We start from the raw sequence: 19,257 nt of genomic DNA, 5'->3' as shown, positions 1-19,257 counted from the left end.
ATGCACTTATCATAAAAGTCTATTTCCAATGAATAAAATCTAGCTAACCGTTTTATCAAACAGTTGGTGTGTATGTGATCGATGATAAACAGCAATGGAGTTTGATTAAAAGTTTTCTTGCCACTGCTGTCTTGAAAAAGAAACAATCACCACACACTAACTGAAATTGCGAAAACAGTTTGAAAAACGTAAAGAGGAGTAAGGTGAGAATACGATACGCAGAGATTTGGTAAGGAAGTTCCCCACGTCGTCCTCGCGTGTGGGTACGTCTCCCTCTCAATTTCAAATGAAATTGAGAACTTTGATTATCAATTATTGCCGAATCCGTTGATACAAGGTTATGATACAAAGACAGAATTCTAAACTCTAAGAATCTCTTCTTGTATGAACCTTCACTTGATCTGAGCACGATCAAGATTTTCCTGCACGAACTTGCACACAATTCACCGGTTCCACGACCTGTTTGCGAAATCCCCCGATCTCCAAACGCAACGCTGCGGCTGAATATGTTCTGCAAACGTTACTCCCAAACCCTCAAGAACACTCCAGTTCTTGAAGGACAAACCAGTAGGTTTTTCCTAGAAACCCCCTTCAATCTTCGACTCAGCTAGATCCTCGATCGTTCCGCTGAAAACCACAGCTGGATCCTTGATCGTACCACTGAACGTTATCTCGATGCTTCTTTTTATCCAAAGAACAAGAATGGTTATGTGTAAATGTTCTTGAAGAAAAGTGATTGAGAAGATGAAGAAGATGAAGTCTCTTTCAGGTTTCTATGTGCTCACAAACAATTGCTCCAACACTGCTTTTGATCTGTGTTCAATTGTTTTCCCTCAATGAATTCGTGTCTGCACTGCTGTCATAACCTGTCTTATATATGCTACAAAACAGTTGCTGTTATAACACAAAAAACAGCTTTATGTATTGATACATCAGAGTGTGCATCGATGCATACTGTAAGATATGTGAATTTTGGTGAAATTGATTAATCATGTATCGATGCATAAGTCGTGTGTATCGATGCATGTGATTATTTCACTAGTATGTATCGATGCCTGATGCGTATGTGTTGATACACAGGCTGTTTCAATTAGTCATGTATCGATGCAGGGATCGTGTGTATCGATGCATAGAGCCTTTTGCCTTTCATGTATTGATGCATGACTCGTATGCATCGATGCATACTGAACAAAAATGTTTTGTGATTTATCACATGCTGTATGTATCGATGCAGAGGCTTATGTATTGATGCATACTGACATCAAATGCATTTTAATTGTTATTTTAAAGGGAAGTATCAATGTAGGTCTATATGTACAGTTATGCAACAATAGAGTGAGATGAAAAACATAATAAAACACAAATGTATCATGTAGTGTAATGCACAACCAACATTTGGATGATGATCACACAATTTGCTATCATTAAAAATTAATTCAAGGTAAAGAATTCTCTCACAAAATCCCCCTTTTTGATGATGGCAAATTCTTGGCAAGATGTGTGATACTCCCCCTGAGTTTGTGCATATCTGCATTTTCTCCCCCTTTGTCAACATCAAAAAGAGGAAGAAACAGATCTATCAAGGTAGCATAGTGAAGCAGGACATGGCAAAAAATGGATAACAGGCTATCAATCACAAAGAATGAAGCTTCAAGGTAAAGGATCATTCACAAAGAATGACGAATAAGGGCAATAACAATAGAGATAAACAGAAATTGAAAAGCATTTTAAAGGTACGAACGAGTTTAAGAGTTACATAAGCTAAACCATATATTGTGCAACAAAATAAAACTTGAGCAATATGAAATGAAATGCAGTGAGATGAAAAGATGGTGGGTTAATTTGGATTGTGGCCACCACAGGACTCCTCATCATGTCTGTCAGGATCTCGGTAGCTTGGCGGAGGCGGAGGAGGAGGCATTGTGTCTGGATTTTGGCCCATGAAGGAGTATTGCCTAAATCGGTTCTGAACTTCAATGCTTCTAAAGCTGTCCATAATCCCAGGATTCTCACGGCAGTCATCCATAAAGCCGGACATTTCGTTGTAGAAAACTTGATGCCATTTAACCAAGTCTTGGTGCCACGCGTGTTGATTCTGATACATCCGTGTGTGCTCATCATGCCAGTCACGATGCTCGTTGTGCCATTCAGATTGTTGAACATGCCAGTACTGTGCTTCTTCATGGCGTTCTTTGTTGACAATTTCCATCTGTTGAAGCATATGAGTGATGTCCGCGGTTGGTGTTGATGATGAAGTACCACCTGAGAATGGAGGGGCTGTAGGTTCAGGTACGTAGTTGGTGGGAGACCACCTTCGTGGCACCCAATCTCCCCAACCAGTATTGGCCTCAGCTTGTGGTGCATCTGTTTCAGCCACATCCTGCATCTCTTCATCAGGCTGATCTTCAGCAACATAGATGCGTTCCGAAGGCACGTCAAAATTGTAAATTCTGGTTTTGGATTTTCTTTCGAAGAAATAGAAGGATTTTCCGGCCTTGTCCCACCGATATCCCATATGCGATAGAGTGGCAGAGTCAAACTCTTGAGCTGCAGATGGAGATAGGAGAGGAACAATAGGTATTGCAACTTTCCAAAACTTAAGAATTTTCATTATTTGAGAAGCATAACCTAGAGCCACATTCTTGGAGCTGTCTCGCACGAAAAATAGACGTTTTACAAAGTAATTAGCCCAATTTAAGAACACCTTATTTTGCAAAATGTAGAGAAGATGTATGCTGGGCCTGTCCAACCGCGAATGTCCACTGTTTGTTGGACGCAGAATATGTGTAATAATCCAGTGAAGAATACGCGGAGTTTGCTTGATCATACCAGACGTGACGTGTTCATCATCACTCAACGGTCTGTCTATCTTTAGGATAGATGGAGTAAAGTCCTTCATGTCAAATTCAGGATCAAAATGCAGGTCATGCCAGGACTTGACAGCCATCGACGGAAGCGGCATTTGAAATACCGTTTCCCAATCAGAGGCTTCAAAGGTATATGTTCTGACTCCGATAGAACACCGGAACATATAGCCTCTACCAGTTTGTAAGCCGGCATAAAAGGCCCGGATGAAATCCTCATGATACTCATCTTTTGTAGATATAAAGGACCCAAGTCTTTGTGCATGTAAGAGTTCAACCACTTCATTTAGGTGTAGGTGAATAGCATCTGTTTTATCAAAGACGTGAGGTTTCATGACTAACCTTGTCTTGAAGGATTCCTCAAATTCAGCAGCAACAGCAGGATGAAGTAGCTCTAAGGCATTTGAAGGAACGTCTGGTGGTTGCTGAGATGTACCGGCTTTTTCCTTTCCCTTTCCTTTTCCTTTGGCTCTGGCTGGAATAGTGCGTGGAGGCATGGTGATGTGAGATTTAGGGTTTTAGAGAGAGAGTGAAGATGAGGAGGATTAGGGTTAGCCACTGGTTTTGGGGTTTTTGAGGGCAGATGATATGAAGTCTTGAGATAGGAAGTGATATGATTGGCTGATGTGTCGATGCATGAGAGAGAAAGAAATGCATTTAATTCAGATAGCATCAGTATGTATCGATGCAGAAGGTCATGCGTCGATGCCAAATACTCACAATGGGCATGTGTATCGATACATGCGATGGATGCATCGATGCATCCTGAAGCAATTTTTAAAAAATTTGAATTTCAGAATGTATGGATCGATGCTTGCTTCGTTTGTGTCGATGCATACTGATGCTGAACTAGCTTTTAATGAATTTTTAATGCAGTATGAATATGCATTATGCACTATGTCATGATGATTATGCTCAAGAGAGATATTCAGAAGTCAGATTGTTAATGTACACACAATATGGACAAGGAGTATATGCAGTCAAATTTTATATCAACTAGAGTAAGAACATTTGTTGTAACATACACAATCACTTAGCAATAAGAGAATTGTAGAAAGGATTGATATTACCTCTGTTGGAGAACTCTTGTGATGGATAATTGACATCTAAAACAGCTCTTATCAACCATGGTGAGGCATAATATAATTAAGAGGTAACATGCTTATGACATCAAATGAGAAAGGTCTAAGATTCCCAATTCGCGACGAATGTTGAAGAAAGGTTCCGTTGCCAACGGTTTAGTGAAAATATCAGCAAGCTGATTTTTGGAATCAACGTGCTCAAAGACAACGTCTTCTTTTTCAACATGATCACGAAGGAAATGATGTCTAATCTCTATGTGTTTAGTGCGTGAGTGTAAAACAGGGTTTTTAGTAAGGTTTATGGCACTAGTGTTGTCACATTTGATAGGAATACGTTTGAGTTGAATGTTGAAGTCTTGTAGTTGCTGCTTCAGCCATAAAATCTGAGCGCAACAACTACCGGCTGCAACGTATTCTGCCTCTGCAGTTGACAAAGCCACAGAAACTTGCTTTTTGCTATGCCAACTGACCAAGGAATTTGAAAATAGGTGACATGTACCACTTGTGCTTTTCCTATCTGATTTCCAGCCAGCAAAATCAGAATCGGAATACCCTACTAAGCTACAATCACTTCCTTTGGAATACCAAAACCCATATTTAGGTGTTCCGTGAAGATATCTAAATATGCGCTTTACCGCTTTTAGGTGCGATTCCTTAGGATTTGATTGATAGCGTGCACACATACAAACACTAAACATGATGTCAGGTCTAGAAGCAGAAAGATACAAGAGAGATCCAATCATACCTCTGAACCTTTTGACATCTACACACTTACCGTGCTCATCCTTATCTAGATTTCCGTTGGTAGGCATTGGGGTGTCAATCGATTTTGAGTCATTCATTCCAAAACGCTTGAGTAGTTCTCTGCAGTATTTTGTTTGACATACTGTTGTACCCTCATCAAGTTGCTTTATTTGCAGTCCTAGGAAGTAGTTCAGCTCCCCCATTAGACTCATCTCAAATTCACCCTGCATAACCTTAGAAAATTCTTCGACCAAGTGTATGTTAGTTGAACCAAATATGAGATCGTCGACATAAACTTGAACTAAAAGAATGTGCTTCCCTTTGTGTTTAATAAAGAGAGTATTGTCCACTTTACCTCTTGAATATCCATGATCAATTAGGAATTTGCTAAGCCTTTCATACCAAACCCGAGGGGCTTGTTTAAGACCATACAAAGCTCGTTTTAATTTGTAAACATGATCTGGATTTTCAGCATTTTCAAAACCAGGAGGTTGTGAAACATATACTTCTTCATTTATGACACCATTAAGGAAGGCACTATTTACGTCCATTTGGTAAAGCTTAAAATCCTTAGAGCACGCATAGGCAAGCAAAAGACGTATAGCTTCAAGGCGAGCAACTGGAGCATAAGTTTCCTCATAGTCTATGCCCTCCTCTTGGTTATACCCTTGTGCTACTAAACGTGCTTTGTTCCTAGTAATCACTCCGTTTTCATCAAGCTTGTTTCTAAAAACCCACTTAGTGCCTATGATATGATGATCTCGCGGACGAGGGACAAGTTCCCAAACGTCATTTCTTTTAAATTGATTAAGCTCTTCTTGCATGGCCATTAGCCAAAATTCATCAAGCAAGGCCTCTTTGGCATTTTTAGGTTCTACTTGTGAAACAAACGCGAAGTGAGAACAAAAGTTACTTATCTTAGAACGGGTCATTGCTCCCTTTGAAATGTCTCCCAAGATGTTGTCAATGGGATGGTCTTTTAAGGATCTCCAAGCTGTTGGAAGATCATTCACTTCAGCTGTCTTTTCTTCCTCAATTTCTTCATGACTAGTATCTTCCTCCTTCTCATGGGCAGCTGTTTTGGACTGATCAGTTTCCTCAACAGCTTCCTTGAGTATGTCTTCTGTAGATACACCTGCGTCATCAAAAGAAATACCTTTTCCGACATTTTTCGGATAAGACTCATCAAAAGAAACATGAACCGATTCTTCAACAGTAAGTAAACGCTTATTATACACTCTATATGCTTTACTTGACAGTGAGTAACCAAGAAAGATACCTTCATCCGCTTTTGCATCAAACTTCTCAATGTTTTCCTTACCGTTATTCAAAACAAAACATTTACAACCGAATACGTGAAGATGTGACAAGTTTGGTTTTCTTCCTTTCAAAAGTTCATAAGGAGTTTTGTTTAAAATAGGGCGAATTGAGATTCTGTTTAGAACATAACAGGCTGTGCTGACAGCATCAGCCCAAAAGTATTTTGGTAATCCACCCTCATTAAGCATTGTTCTTGCCAACTCCTCTAAAACACGATTTTTACGCTCCACAACGCCATTTTGTTGTGGAGTGCGAGGCGCTGAAAAATTATGCTCAATACCATACTTGTCACAAAACTTCTCAAAGTGATAATTTTGAAACTCACCACCATGATCGCTACGAATTGTAACTATTTTGGAATTCATTTTGTTTTGGGACAGATTTGCAAAATTTTAAAAGCAGAAAAAGTTTCATCTTTGCTATGAAGGAATATAGTCCAAGTGAATCTAGAGTAGTCATCAACTATTACAAAGCCATAGTAATTTCCACCTAGGCTCTTTGTCCTAGAAGGTCCAAAGAGGTCCATATGGAGAAGCTCAAGGGGTCGTGAAGTTGAAATTACATTTTTAAATTTAAAAGACACCCTTGTTTGCTTTCCCATTTGGCACGCGTCACATAGGTGGTCTTTTGAAAATTTTATTTTTGGTAGACCGACTACTAGATCCTTAGATACAACCTTATTTAGCAAATCGAAGTTAACATGTGCTAAACGTCTATGCCAAAGACAAGAATCATCATTCAAGGTGACTAGACATTTAGTATTTGTTAAAGGTACATCAAACAAGTCAAGCATATAGATATTGTTTACTCTTACACCCTTAAACACAATGTTTTGTTCAGCATGTTCAATTATGCAGCAAGTTTTTGTAAACGAAACTTTATAGCCCATGTCGCATAGTTGACTTATGCTTAACAAATTGTGTTTAAGTCCCTCAACTAAATGGACATTTGAAATAGTAGTGGTGGAGGGATTACCTACACTACCTTTGCCGAGTATAGCTCCTTTGTTGTTGTCTCCATAAGTAACATATCCCTTTTTCTTTGCCTTGAAGTCTATAAAAAGCGATATGTCACCGGTCATGTGCCTTGAGCAGCCGCTGTCAAGAAACCACCTTCTATCTGTGGAGGCAAGGCACTCATCCTACAACATCAAAAGAGAGAAGTTGGTACTCAATTTTCATTGGGTCCAAGTGGGTAAGTGCTAACATGGTTGCCTTTTGGCTTCCATTGATAAATGCCTTTAGGGACAAGAAATCTCCTAAATTTGCATTTCTCAATGGTATGGCCAGCATGGCAACAATAATGACATAAACCATGATGATGTGTTTGTTGTTTCTTGTTCATTGAATCCTTTAGAATAAAAGAGTATTTTGCATATGGAGGATTCAATGACTTCTTGAACAACCTAGAGTCAACGGCATAAGTAATTTTAGGTTGTAGCGCCTTCTTTAATTTGACCTTAAGAGTATTTACCTCTTTTTGCCAAATATAGCAAGCGTCACAATACCTAACTCTACTACATCCATCAATGTCAATAGTTTTTGAATTTTCTGCAATACTAGTTTTCAATGCTTCTAAATCAATTTCAGCTTTGTTTACTTTACCTTCCAAAAAAGAGAAGATATGTTTGTCGGAAGATAGTCTTTTAAAAGCATCTACAGCTTCGTTATGCAGTTTTTCAAAAGCTATTTTTAGTTCCGAAAAAGACATAGAGGAGAAATTATTGTAATAGGCTTGTTTTACCTTTTTGTCATTGTTTTTCTTCTTGTGGTAGGACAGATTTTTAGTGTGAGCCATAAGGCACAGATTCGCAGCTTCATCACCATCACTTGAGCTTTGTGTGCTTGATGAATCACTATCACTTTCCCATGCAATATACGCTCTTCTTTGTTTGCTGTACCCTTTTGGCGAATCTTTTCTTTGATCCTTATACTTCATAGGGCAGTCCGTTTTATAGTGTCCAGATTTACCACAATTAAAACAGGTTCCTCTTCCTCTACTCTTCTTGTTCTCTTCTTGTTTCGAATTTAAAGATTGTCTTCGAAACTTCATGAGATTTTTGTCGGAATGCTTGACTCCATTCTTTCGAATGAATCTATTATATCTCCTTACAAACAGTCCCATTTCCTCATCATCCGACTCTTTGTCACTACTTGAGTCATTGTCGCTTTGCTCTTTTCGTGAGGACTTAGAGCTGGAGGCCACAAGAGCTATTGGCTTCTTCTCTCCCTCTTTGTCTCTTTTCTTCTCCTTTTCCTTTTTACTTTTATTCTCATATTTTTCAAGACTTTCCAAAGCTTGCTGATGTTCTTCCAGCTTTCCAAACAGAGTTGTAATCGTAAGTCTTGTAAGATCGTTGGCTTCCTTGATTGCTGTAACTTTAGGTTGCCACTCCCTGCTAAGACACCTGAGAATTTTATTAGTAGCAATTTCATTGGAAATAGGTTTTCCAAGCGCATTCAATCGGTTTGTTAGGTGAGTGAATCTCTTTTGCATGTCGGAGATAGATTCTCCTTGTTTCATGCGAAAGAGCTCAAATTCTTGATTGAGTGTGTTAATGCGGGACTGTTTTACTTCAGTAGTACCCTCATGGGCAACTTCTAAAGCGTCCCACATTTCCTTAGTTGTCGTGCAATGAGATACTCGATAATACTCATCAACACCAAGTGCTGAAATTAGCATGTTTCGAGCTTTCCAATCACACGGCCACTTTTTCTCATCTTTCTCATTCCAATCATCTTCTGGTTTAGGTACTATGGCGCCAGCCGCATTTGTCATAGTAATTTGAAATGGACTGTTTTCAATGGCAGCCCATACTAACCTATCCACAGAATTTATATGAACTCGCATGCAGTCTTTCCAGTAGCCGTAATTTTCACCGTTGAAAATAGGCGCTCTATTATACGCCCCCTTTGGTTCAGAATCCATACTGTTACAGGCAGCCACAGAGCACCAGCGAACCGGCGCTCTGATACCACTTGTTAGACGGTGTGGCTAGTGATCGAGAGGGGGGGTGAATAGATCACCTCTTTAAAATTTAACGGATTTAAAGTTTTATCAGAGTTTTCAAAGTTGGCGGAAAATTCAGTCCCGAATCGACTTCCGTCTATTCTGAACCGCTACTAGAAAGCCGGACACACAAGTTTAATTGCTGGATTTTAATGAGAATGACAGAAACAATTCACACCAGAATTTTAACTAATTGAATGCACTTATCATAAAAGTCTATTTCCAATGAATAAAATCTAGCTAACCGTTTTATCAAACAGTTGGTGTGTATGTGATCGATGATAAACAACAATGGAGTTTGATTAAAAGTTTTCTTGCCACTGCTGTCTTGAAAAAGAAACAATCACCACACACTAACTAAAATTGCGAAAACAGTTTGAAAAACGTAAAGAGGAGTAAGGTGAGAATACGATACGCAGAGATTTGGTAAGGAAGTTCCCCACGTCGTCCTCGCGTGTGGGTACGTCTCCCTCTCAATTTCAAATGAAATTGAGAACTTTGATTATCAATTATTGCCGAATCCGTTGATACAAGGTTATGATACAAAGACAGAATTCTAAACTCTAAGAATCTCTTCTTGTATGAACCTTCACTTGATCTGAGCACGATCAAGATTTTCCTGCACGAACTTGCACACAATTCACCGGTTCCACGACCTGTTTGCGAAATCCCCCGATCTCCAAACGCAACGCTGCGGCTGAATATGTTCTGCAAACGTTACTCCCAAACCCTCAAGAACACTCCAGTTCTTGAAGGAAAAACCAGTAGGTTTTTCCTAGAAACCCCCTTCAATCTTCGACTCAGCTAGATCCTCGATCGTTCCGCTGAAAACCACAGCTGGATCCTTGATCGTACCACTGAACGTTATCTCGATGCTTCTTTTTATCCAAAGAACAAGAATGGTTATGTGTAAATGTTCTTGAAGAAAAGTGATTGAGAAGATGAAGAAGATGAAGTCTCTTTCAGGTGTCTATGTGCTCACAAACAATTGCTCCAACACTGCTTTTGATCTGTGTTCAATTGTTTTCCCTCAATGAATTCGTGTCTGCACTGCTGTCATAACCTGTCTTATATATGCTGCAAAACAGTTGCTGTTATAACACAAAAAACAGCTTTATGTATTGATACATCAGAGTGTGCATCGATGCATACTGTAAGATATGTGAATTTTGGTGAAATTGATTAATCATGTATCGATGCTTAAGTCGTGTGTATCGATGCATGTGATTATTTCACTAGTATGTATCGATGCCTGATGCGTATGTGTTGATACACAGGCTGTTTCAATTAGTCATGTATCGATGCAGGGATCGTGTGTATCGATGCATAGAGTCTTTTGCCTTTCATGTATTGATGCATGACTCGTATGCATCGATGCATACTGAACAAAAATGTTTTGTGATTTATCACATGCTGTATGTATCGATGCAGAGGCTTATGTATTGATGCATACTGACATCAAATGCATTTTAATTGTTATTTTAAAGGGAAATATCAATGTAGGTCTATATGTACAGTTATGCAACAATAGAGTGGGATGAAAAACATAATAAAACACAAATGTATCATGTAGTGTAATGCACAACCAACATTTGGATGATGATCACACAATTTGCTATCATTAAAAATTAATTCAAGGTAAAGAATTCTCTCACAACAACGAGCAATAACAAATAAGCAAAACAAATGATACCGGATGCCAATAGCTGGACTTATACCAATCTCACAAACAAAGGTGGATACCGGATACCAATAAATGGATTTACACCAGTCTCCTAAAAAAACAGGGATATCAGATGCCAATAAATGGACTTATTCCAATCTCCTAAAGCAAAAACAAAACATGGATATCGGATGCCAATAAATGGACTTATTCCAATCTCCTAAAGCAAAACAAAACATGGATGTCAGATGCCAATCTATCTGGGCTTACTCTAACCTCCACAAGATGATCATAGGAATACAAATGCCATCAACATGGTCTTACAATTGAATCCTCACATACAACAAACAAACAAAAGCACTAAGCAAAGAGGACATAAGTGGCCAATGAAATGGTCTTATACTCAATCCCTTCCAAATCATAGGAACAATGGCCAACAAGTGGACTTATAGTTGATTCCTCAATGGACAAACAAAGATATGAAATGATGATCATGCAATAATGAGCAATTAATGATGAATAAATGCACAAAGGCAAACAAACAAACATGTACAAATGAACCAATAAGCAATCAATGATTCAGTTAGCACACACTATATACAAGCAATTAGGCTCAAGCAAGGGTTAGACTTTAAAGTCAACTGGAATGGGGTAAGTGGTGCTCTTAACCTTAACATTGAGAGTTAAGGTGAAGCAGATGAAAGGAGATGAGGGGTGTGCCTCATTGCTCTTATCCCTGGTCAGGGAGAGCTTCAAATGATAGAAGGTGTGGGAGTTCAGAAAGTTGGAACTCTCTCCACAAGTTAATGACTCTATAGATCTTGGGTTAAGATCCACAATGCTTCAACATGTAATATGAGCAAAGGGATGACACACAGAATAATAGGAGATGGACTACACATCTCTTTTATCTACCAATCGCCTTATCAAAAGGACTTTTCCTGCTTGAGGACAAAGATAAACAATCACAAACATTGCCTCTTAAGGAGGACTTCAGACAGGTGCCTGGCCAAGTAACAGGCCAGGTCTTCCAGACTACATGAAGAAGAGAAAGTATACCTAATTGGTTAAGCAACCAAGCAAAAGCAAGTTCAATATGAACTTAAGCAACTAATGTACCTGAAAACATCAAACAAATCAGTATGCTATACAGACAATCAAACCAACAGTTAATATCAACAGTCAACCAATAAGCAAAGGCATAAGCCCCAAGTCAATCTCAAATGAACCAACTTCAACCTACAAAACACACATTAGTAAGCAAAAGAAAATATCAAATGCTCTCAAGATAAGGCATCATCAATTGTGTAACTTGCATGTGTAACCTGAAACAAAACTTCAAACATGAGCAACCAACCACTAGGTCAAAGCCTAGGGTCAAAGGGGGGGAAAAAATTTAAAACAGAACATGAAAATTGACAAGAATCAAGATTAATCAATCAAGAACAATGTCCAAGTGGTCTCATATCAAAAGCATCAAACAATTTCATTTCATAAAGCAATCATGCCAAAGTGTGCAAGTTGGGATCACAATGAGGTAAACAGAAAGAACCAAGGCAAATCAAATAAAAAATGGCTCAATAAATTCCAAGAAAAATCATGTCTAAACAGAACACATCAAATTATCAATACACCAAAAATCATTGCATTTGGATAAGCATAAGCAAGCCAATTAAATTCACTAAGTCAATGTAAGCATAAACAAGCTCAAACAAGACTACAAATGGTACATCAACTTAAGGCAATCCTAAAACAGAAATGACATGAGATAAATGAACCAAATCAAAGCCAAGACAAACTTCAATGTGTCAAGAATCAATGTACAAAATGTCAGGCTCATATGATAAAGCATAAGAATTTCACAAATCATGAAAGTTCAACACTCATCAAAAGTCCAAATATGACCAACCAGCAAAGAAAATCTCAAACAAATAGGAAATGGATCCGAAAATTCTACAAAAAATCATGATCAAACCTATCATCCAGAAGTAACAACATGCAAAAATTCAGATCATTTGGCATTTAATTGGCATGGTAAGTAAAATCATCAAATTGGACAAGAAATGGTGTGACACACATTGTCACACCTCCATTAATCACATCATAACTCAACATCTAGACATGCTAAAAATACAAACTCAAAGCCAAAAGATCAATCGAAGTGTCTAGATTAAGCATGTAAATTTTCAGAAGCATTGGATCAACCATCATCATTTCACAACCAAAATAGCAAGCAAGGTGCAAGAAGACATAAGCATGAACAAACCCTAGGCAATTTAAAAATCCAACCGAGCACAAATTCTGGAAAAATATCCATAAAATAGAAGACATCATGAAGTTCATTGTGCAAAAAATTTCATGTGATTTGGATCATTATTTTAGGAGTTATGAATTTTTGAATGGAAAGAAAAATTAAAAAAATGCATGATGAAGGCATGTGAACATGGATAGCATACAAGAGAAAAATGCAAAAGCCAAAAATGCAAATGCTGGAACTCGGAATCGAACCGAGTGTGAATTAAAATATGGCGCTCACTTAATGAAACGCGTCGTTTCATTAAGTGATGTGGCAAAGCGCTTCATTCTGAGCCAATTAAACAGCCAGGTGGAGATGATGTGGACCAATGCATGGCAACAAACCGCGAAACACATGCAACACTCACGCCAAGCAGATAAAATGAAATCTGGAAATCGAAAACCTAGACATTCATCCATTGTTCATCATGTTCATAATCATCAAGATCCAAACATCACAGAAATTCATGAAACATACATCATTGGAACCGTCCTTCAACACACATCAATAATCCAGCATCAATTCAACCTAATTCTACTCATGTTCAAAGATTCAAGCGAAGAAAGTTTCACATGTCAACATTCAAATCCACATAACCACCTCAAAACTCAATGAAAATCCACGATCTAAAGTTCATCATACTCTATGTTCCAAGATCTACAAGATGCACATCATAATTTCACGAATTAGAGCATTCGAAAACTGACCTCTATGAAGATGCAGAGTTGGATTTGCTTGATTCAAGTCCTGGAAGTGTGAAACAGATGCTCTACCAAGCTTGAATGAAGGAATGAATGCACGAGATCAGCTCAACAATGCTTGATTCCTCTTGAAATCTCAACTGCCATGGGAGATGCAATGCTTCAACAGTCACGATTCTTCAAGAATGCTTCAAGATCCAGCTTCAATCTACTCCAATGATACCTGTAGATGATGAACAGATCGAAAGCAAAGCAAAAGAGATGAAGAAAATTGATGAAAAAAGTTGAGAGAATTTGAGATGAAAAGTTTGGATCTGAAATTATGAAGTTGTTGTTGTTGAATTCTGTTAGGATTATGCTTAAATACCACCTGCTAATCAAGTCCTTAATCATCATTAGCCAAATACAAGATGGATTAGTGAAATGAGCATGTTTATGCAATTTGGCCAAAACACCCTTATGCTCACATGGCCAATGGAACAGTACCGAATTTGTGATTGGAAATGAGTTCAAAACCTGTTTAGAGGCAAGTGTAATTGGTTTGAAGTGAAAATAATGCATATTTTTCAAATGGATATTTTCCCTCCAAAATTCAAATTAAGTTTAAGTGAAAAATGCAATATTTTTGTGATGAGAATTAATGAAATGTGATGCATGATTATGATAGAGCATATCAAGAGTGAAATGTTGCAAAAAGAGCCACATGATTTGGCCAATTGGTGCAAAAGTTATGCAAGCTTGAAGTTCAAAATTTCTTGACAATGATTGATCCATATCTTCTCAACCACAAATGAGATATTCATGTTCTTGGACTTTTTGGAAAGGTGAGAGCAAGATCTTCAACTTTCATGTTGGACAAAATTTGATTTGAGGCTTCCTTGATGATGTAAATTTGAGGAGAAGACCTTTCCATTTTTGGCAGTTTGAAATTACAGGTCACTTACTATTTTTGGAAACTTTTCATCTGACCTCAAATTCTTCAATGATGATGTTTGAAATGTCAAATGAGACTTGTATGGACATGAATGAGGCCTTTCAAACCATCTCCCCCCTTCAAATCCATGATTGAATGCACAGTTGACTGGTGTTGACTTTGCTAGGGTTTCAGTTGACCTAGCTATGCTCTGATGAGATTCAAGCCTCTACCACTTGAGATCTTGATTCCAAATGATGTCACAACTCATATGAACCTCTTATGAATGATTAATGGTGCCCAAATTCTTAAGAATGGCCACCATCCATTGCTCAATGAATGCCTTTGACTGTTTGACTGTTGATTGCTTCATCTGCAAGTAACAAGGTTAGATGACATATTTTTTGTACTTTTGGTTAGTAAACAAATGAAAAGCAATGATATACATATGCAAAACATGCTTGGTGATCAAGAACCACACTCACAAGATAACCCACCCACAGGGAAGGAGCAAGGTGTACAATGATCCTTGAGGCAATGATATGATATGATATGATGCCATGAGGGATCTTAGGGACAAAATTGGGGTCTTACATTAGCGATCATCCCAAATTTTTTTATCTGACTCCGCCACTGATGCCTTCGTCATATTTTTTTCTTCTTCAAGAATGATGTGTTGGTGAATGATGAGACGATGAATCTAGGACGATAAATAGCCTGACGAACTAGCCAGATCATTTAATATATGTTTTAAGGTTGTCGAGATTATATTTTTATCACACAGTTTTTTGTTTGTGCAATCTATGATTTAATTATGAAACGCATGTAATGTAAAACCTCGAGTTCACAATCGAATTACTATATTTCATCTTCCTCGTATGCGTTTCCTGATGTATTACTCAATAGATCAATTGAAAAAAAAAACAAGTTTTACATTATTTTTATGCACATATGTTTTTCTTACGGTATTTGAAACATAGGTGCACATTCATAACTATATATGTTAAAATAATGACCTTATATACTTTTCTTTTAGAAATTAATTAACAATAGCTAGTTATCGAGCATCAAACTATAGTTCTATTTTTCACATAATTCTGTTTCAGTGTTTTGTCATCACTAACTAAATTTGGTCAATTTGTTTACCATTGTGAGTGAACATTGACAAATTTTAAAATAAAAATAAACAATGTATTATAACCTTTGAGGACTAACAAAAGACGTCCGCACATGCATGTCAATGTTTTTGGCAAATATTTAATTACAGATCGTAATATATTCTAGTTTAATAATATAACTAAATATTCATAATAACCGACTTTTTGAGATTAAACTACTAGAACCGAAAAAACGGCCATAACTTTTGCATATTATAAGCTTAAAATATTAATGACTAGAGTCAAATTCTCATTTTAAATAAAAAATATTAAAGTTTTGTTACAAGTCTACTTAAATAAAAAATTCAACCCACAAACCATACTTTTTTTATATTAATTGAATAAAATAAATTTAAATAAATATAAAATAAATTATTTTATTAATTATTATTATTATCATTATTATTATCTTAAATTTGTACTTTACAATATTGTTATAAATTCATTAACTTTTCAATATTTAATTAAACTTAGGGGGTTTGTTTCAGGTATAAAAAATTACTCTAAAAAATAATTTTTTTCAAACATAACATTCTAAAGAATATGATTTTATAAAACATGTTTGGGCAATACTTTAAATTCTCATGAATCTCTTTTATTTTTAAATTTTTTTGGGCAACATTTGTCATTGTCACAGAGATCAGAATTATTCATTGCCATTTAGACGGTAGGTATTCCTTCGTGAAGATCCAACGTTATTCATTGTCACTTGGATAATAAGAATTCCTCAGTGAGGATCGAACATTATTCATTGTCACTTAAGCGACAAGGATTCTTCTATGAAGATCCAACATTATTCATTGCCACATAAACAACAAGGATTCCTTGTTAAGGCTCCAACAATATTCATTTCCACTTGGGGGACAAAGATTCCTCCATGTGGATCAACCATTACTCATTGTTAGTCGGACGACATGGATGCCTTGTTAAGGCTCCAATAGCATTAATTGTCACTTAGCCAACAAGGATTCTCCATGAGGATCTGTTAGCTGAGATTTTCAAGAAGGGAAAAAATATCAGTATAGTTAGAAGAGTTGAAGCAAGTTAAAGTCAGCTAGAAGTTTGTCAAAATGTTATGGTGAAAAGGTCAAAGTTTCAAGAGGAGAGGTGCAAATGAGACTTAGGATTTTTCAGGAAAAATGAACATTTTTTCTAACATTTCGACGACATGAAGATTTGAGTTTTCAATTGTGTCGAATAGAAGTTACTTGGGCGCGAAGAAGCGTTTTGTTCAAATAAATAACTACTTCTTAGTCTTATCCAAGAAACACATAGAGAATGTTCAGAAGCAAGGCACATGCAAGGATCTACATGGCGAAGGATAGAGAAATGAACATTAGAAAACAGTTATTTTACACTTTTATAAATAGAGATTCTAGTGTCAGAATCCGGGGTGTTCATTTGATTTCACTATAAAATCTCAAAAATACTCAAAGTACCAGCGTTAGAGAGAAACGAGTTAACTGAGAAATGTATGAATCTTGAAACACCATTTTTCTTTCAAATGCAAAGTATTTCATTTCAGTTTATGATCTTTATCAAATTACCTTCATTTCTCTTTTAATTGCATTGTTATTATACCTTTACTTTACAAACTTTTTTCCTTTTTTCTACATTGTTGAAATCACTACTTTTCTTAACTATTTCGACCACGTCAAAATCTTTCACAATCTTTACACAAACTATAAACAAAAGGTTTTATCAATATGTCCTAGGATTCCCTAGTTGATCCTGCAAGTAACCTTCAATAAGAGACTAGCGGTTGTTTACCAAATTTCACAATAAACGGGATCCAACATTATTCATTTTTACTTGGGCAACAAGGATTCTTCCATGAAGATCCAACATTATTCATTGCCACTTGGGCGATAAGGATTCCTTGTTAAAGGTCTAACATTATTCATTGTCACATGGGTGACAAAGATCATCCATGAGGATCCAACATAAATTATTACTAGTTGGGCGAAAAGGATGCCTTATTAAGGATCCAACATTATTCATTGCCTCTTGGGCGCCAAGGATTTCTCCATGAAGATCTAACATTATTCACCACATCTTGCAAAATTAGAACAAACTCCGTATAAATTTATAAAGAAACGTGAGGCACCTCATTAGAAACCCACACACAAAAAACAGAAAAGAGATTCACCCATTTAAAATAACAATGGTTTCAAAATAAATTACACAATCAACAAAGGTGATATCTCAACATAACTAACCAAAATGATAACTTAACCAAAAGAAACATGACACTGAGCCTAAAAAATTCTCTGAACTCATCATAACATCCTTACCAGATACTTACATGCTCATCTAGAACAATGTGGCCAACTCTTCATCTTCTAGAGGTGTCATATCCTCCTCTCGGGGCTTTTCTCTTGGCTTGACATCTATAACAGTTACTTCTTATGCATCTGGCAAGGATTCCTTGTTAAGGCTCCAGCATTTTTCATTTCCACTTAGGGGACAATAATTCCTATATTAGAATCCAACACTACTCATTGCCAGTCGAGCGGAAAGGATACCTTGTTAAGGATCTAACATTATTCATTCTCATTTGGGAAACAAGGATTTATCCATTAGGATCCAAAATTATTCATTGTCACTTGGGCGACGGGGATTTCTCCATGAAGATTCAAAATTATTCATTGCCACTTGTGTAGAAAGGATTCTTTGTTAAGGCTCCAACATTATTTATTGCAACTTCAGTGACAAATATTCCTCTATGAGGATCAAACATTACTCATTTCCAGTTTGGTGGAAAGGATTAATTGTTAAGGATCCAACATTATTCATTGCCTCCTGGGAACCAAGGATTCCTCCTTGAAGATCCAACATTATTCATCACATATAGCAAAATTAGAATAAAAGCCTGCATAAACTTATAAAGAAATTTGATACACCTCATTAAAAACCCTTACACACATAGGAGAAAAGAGTGTCACCTCATTAAACAAACAATGGTTTGAAAAAAGATATATACAATCGGGCAGAGGTGATACCTCACCATAAATAACCAAAGTTATAACTTAACCAAATGAAACACGACATTAAGCATAAAAATGTCTTTGAACTCATCCTAACATCCTTACTTGATACTTCCATGCTCCTCTAAAATAGTGCGGCTAACTCTTTATCTTCTAGAGGCAACATATCCTCCTCCTAGGGTTCTACTCTTGGCTTGACATCCATAACATATATTTCTTACGCATTTGGATGCTAAACATGGGAGGCAATCATAGTCACTCTCTTCAGCCTCAAGTTGTCCAGATAACACCTCTTGCGGTCTCCCGACCACCTTGGAATACCCTGGCACTCCTGTTGGACAATGGGTCTTTGATACATATGTATAGTGTTGAAAAGGCGGCTTCTAAGAGATAAAAGAAAGTCTCCCTATGATAATATTGTACAAGGGGGGTATATGTAATAAGGTATCTTACCTTGACCATCCTTGCACTTTTCTCTATCCTGAATATGATATTTAGGATGATGTAACCCTTTGTTTTTA

The sequence above is a fragment of the Lathyrus oleraceus genome, chromosome 5 (assembly GCF_024323335.1).
Source record: "Lathyrus oleraceus cultivar Zhongwan6 chromosome 5, CAAS_Psat_ZW6_1.0, whole genome shotgun sequence".
Lineage (NCBI taxonomy): Eukaryota > Viridiplantae > Streptophyta > Magnoliopsida > Fabales > Fabaceae > Lathyrus > Lathyrus oleraceus.
This window is presented reverse-complemented; position numbering follows the sequence as displayed.